We start from the raw sequence: 4403 nt of genomic DNA on the forward strand, positions 1-4403 counted from the left end.
CGGTGCGTGTGGCGGCGGTGTAGGGGCCCTGTCCCACGGGCGGGGTGCGGCGCGTTGGCCCTGCAGGTGTCCCCTGAGCGGAGCATCACGACTGCAGCCGGAATGGTGCCATCTTGGACCGCAGTACCCATACTGGGACCGAGTTTCCTCCTAATGCGGCCCGTGTTTGTAGCAAAATGGGGTGGGGGGGGAGGCGGGGCAGTGTCGAAAGCAGGGGTAGGGATCTAAAGTTGTTTTCCAAAAAATGGTGCTGGTGAGGAAGCAGAGAGAACGGTCGGTGCAATGGAAGGTGCAGCCGGTGCTGTGTCAGACAGCGGCTTTGGCGCTGGCGGGGTAAGAGAGGGTTTGGCTGCAGCGGGGTGGTGGGAGCATGGTGCGAAGCAGGCCTGCAGCAAGATCCAACATTTGGGGAAAAAGCTGGAGTGGAGAGAGGCCCATGTTCTGCCTTTGCCTGCGTTCAGAAGAGCTTGACTCGAGGCGCTTCACAAATGATGAACTCAGTAACAACAATCTTATTTCTGCTGAAAAAATTCAGCCCTGTCAAGAGATCTGTCCAGATTGCCTCATACCTCAGTAGCAGTTTAATACAGTATTACATGAAGTTCCCAGGTCCTTGCTATTACTTTGACAAAATGGTTTTGACATGCATTTGATAATGCAATAGCAAGTAATTTCACTTATGAAAATCAAGAATGTATAAATATCATGCAAGATCTGTTTTTGAAGCAGCTTTGATTATTTTTTTAATGCAGGAGACATAAGTCCGGGATGAATCTCTGTCCTTGTTCCTAATTATCTGCTAACTTCAATCATTTTAATGACATGTTAAGGAGGTATTAAGCATTAGAGAAAAAACCATCGTTTTGGCATGTGCAGTAAAATTGCATGCAATGAAGATGGATAGCCAGACTGGCTAATCCAAATTCTACATCTTACAATATTTTCAGAAACCAGGGAAGGCAATAAATTTTCTTATACATGGGTCTATGTGCTGTGTCTGCATGCAGCTGACATGCAGGCAGCTACCTGCCTGCTCTTAAGAGTAATGAAGGCTTATGCAACCTGGAGCAATGTTAAGTTGCTTCTTTAAGTTGTGTGCTGTTAGCCAGGATTTTGTTCTAACAGAAGGTAATGAAAGATGTATGGGTTTTGATTAGCTAGTTATATTAGAGTAATGGGAGAATAGCAGGCATGAAAGCACTAATACAGTTGCTGCAACAATAAAGTAGATGAATATCAGGCACCACATATGTTGGAGAAGGTTGTTCAAAAATAAAAAGTAGTATAGAACAAATAAATTACATTGTTTTAAATATATACATGTAGTCAAGCACATAACTGCATTCATTCCAAAGGAATGTGCAAGAGCTATACCATGATAAAACCAAAGCTGAAAACAGGATGACATTTCAGATCTTTAAAATTTGGCAAAATAAACACAATATAACTGTACCACGATATCAGAGACTTAATACACCTCAGCCTGCAGAGCATCTTAGAAAAATCAGTGAAGACTCTAAGGCAAGCTTTTAAATTGCATGATGTTTGAAGATAAATGGGTGTTTATACCACAAGGTGTTTATTTAACGAACACTATGTTGCATTTGATTCTTGCTGAGATATTTGTCCTTAATAAGGACTCTTTTCATGCAGAGTACAGCTGTTATTTTATAGTCACAAATACAATATTATGACTTCACAATAGAAGGAAATAAGAAACAGATTAAACTCTTGCTTAAACACTTTAATTTTTCTAATAAACGGGCAGTAAAAATCTGCCTACACTCCAAGGATCACGTTCTGCTTTTATGTCAGCGGTAAAACCTCAGTGGCTTAGCTGGAAACAGAATTGCACCTGAAAATCCCAGTGAAGTAACTAGGATGAGTCCCCATTGCAATTAGGTGTGCTCTTGTAGCTCTTCCTGTAAGGAGGGAGAACAAAAAGAGGAACACACCCTTAACAGGAGCAGTTGGTTAACGTGTCAACAGGTAGCTTTCCTCTGAAGATTAAAATTCCTCTCGCAGATTGCAAGAAGTTTCTGTATCTTTACTCCACTTTGGAAAAAAAGCTAGAAAGCAAGCTGGCCCACTGAGATTAGGACCAGGCTCATAAAAATGTTTTTAGAGGTCAGAGAATTATTTTGTTCTGTTAAGTATCTTTGAAAGTTTTTGAGTATAAAAGTTCTTCTTCCAGGAAATCTTTCTAGCTCAAGGTAGAAGTTATTTGCTAGGATGTCAAAAATGTCTTACACCACGTTTCTGCAGGGAAAGGTTTGTAAAAGGATTTTTGTTTTGAAACGCTGTTGCCATTACTGAAAAGTTGAATATATCCAAACTGCGTATGAATATTTGAACTCTCCTCATTTTTTGGCTTAGTTTAGATTTCATAAGAGAAGTGTTAGGCTCAGATAACAACCAAAATGAATAGGATAATGGGGGTAAGCACTTTTTAAATATGTGCTATATCCCTGAAAGCATTTCACATGTAACATTGTGGCCTTCTGGTTCACTCTTTGACAGAAAAAGGAGATAAATTAACTGATGTGCATCTAAAAAGGGCAGCTTATTTACATTTACAGCATCCTACAGAGTATGTCTGAAAACTAAGTTAGTGATTCTCAGACGCATTCAGCATTTGCAAGTCTAATAGAAACCCACGGAAAGTGCAGGCACCTAGAATTTTTGAAAATGCAGGTGAGTCAGTTGTTCTATACTAGAAGAAAGAAGAGGTGGTTCAGTTCAGTGATATTAATAAAGCATGGTAGCATTAAAAATGCTACAAAGAGGAACTCAGTGATGTGCACTGAATTAACATTTTGGAAGACCTTTTGTCTCTCCAGCAGTTCGTTTGCCACAGTATTTTACACATTACCTGTTAACAGTATGCAAGAAGCTCAGAGGTCTGCATGGAAATCAGACCAACAGTGCTCTGAAGTGTGTGTCCACTAGTGCACATCCCACGAGGATCAAAGACGGGACATTTGAGCCGTTGTGTGCTGCTGCAGGGCTAGGCTCTTTGCGATTACAGAGGCACAGCAGGATAGCTTGCATGAGTGGAGTGCTGCTGTGGACAGACCTGGACCAGGAAGGGTGAGCCAGGGCAGTGGGGAGCAGAATTGGTGTTTTATGTGGGAGCAGCAGGGATACATGGAGGTCTGCCTGGTCTCTAGTGACCAAGAGATGGTGTAGTCCAGGATCTTAAGAGAAGGGAACAAGACAAATAGCAGGATGATAACCCTGGGCTTAAGGAGATCAGGCACATGCTTGACCAACCCGTTAGCCTTCTACAATGAAATGACTGGCTTGATGGACTTGGGGAGAGCAGTGTATGTTGTTTATTTTGACTTCAGCAAGGCTTTCACTACTTTTTCCCATAACATCCTCTTTATAGAGGCTGATCAAGTATGGACTAGATAAATGGGCAGTGAGGTGGATTGAAAACTGGCTAAACTTGAGGGCTTAAAGGATTATTAGCCGCAGCATAAAGTTCAGCTGCAGTCCCATTACTAGTGGAGTATTTTGGGTTCTGATACTGGCACCATTTCATTAATGACTTGGATGGTGGGACAGAGTGCATCCTCAGCAGGTTTAGAGATGATACACAGTTGGGAGGAGTGGTTGACAGATCAGATGTGTCTGCTGCCATCTGAAAGGGACTGTGAGAGGCTGGAGAAATGGGCAGGTAGAAATCTCATTAGGTTCAGCAAAGTCGTGCACCGGGGATGGAATAACACCATGCAGTAGTATAGCCTGGAGATCAACTAGTTGGAAAGCAGCTTTGCAGAAACTGACCTGTGGGTCCTGGTGGGCTGCAAGTTGGCCATGAATCAGCGGTGTGCCCCTGCAGCACAGGCCAGTAGAATCTTGGGCTGTGCTAGGAAGACCATTAACCAGCAGGTAGCGGAGGTCCTCCTTCCCCTCTGTTCAGCCCATCTGAAGTGCTCTGTCCAATTCTTGGCTCCCCACGACAAGAAAGACATGGACATACTGGAGAAAGTCCAAGACCATGAAGATGAAGAGATTAGAGCATCTGACCATACCAGAAGAGCCTGAGAGCTGGTACTGTAGCCTCAAGAAGAGAAGTCTCAGGAGAAATCTTGTCAGTGTGTATAAATACCTAATGTGAGGTTATAAAGAGGATGGAGCCATACTTTTCTCAGTGGTGCCAAGACAAGAGGCAATGGGGGGAAATTAGAACAGGAAATACCATATAAATACAAGGAAATGCTGTGAGGATGGCCGAACACTGCCACAGTTGCTCAGAGAGATTGTGGAATCCCCATCCTTAGAGATATTCAAAACCTAACTGGAATTAGGCCTGAACAACCTGCTCTAGGTGACGCTACTTTGAGGTTGGACTAGATGTTCTCTAGAGCCTTCCAGCCTTTGGCAGCGAGCTTTTT

The sequence above is a fragment of the Charadrius vociferus genome, unplaced genomic scaffold (assembly GCF_000708025.1).
Source record: "Charadrius vociferus isolate BGI_N301 unplaced genomic scaffold, ASM70802v2 scaffold235, whole genome shotgun sequence".
Lineage (NCBI taxonomy): Eukaryota > Metazoa > Chordata > Aves > Charadriiformes > Charadriidae > Charadrius > Charadrius vociferus.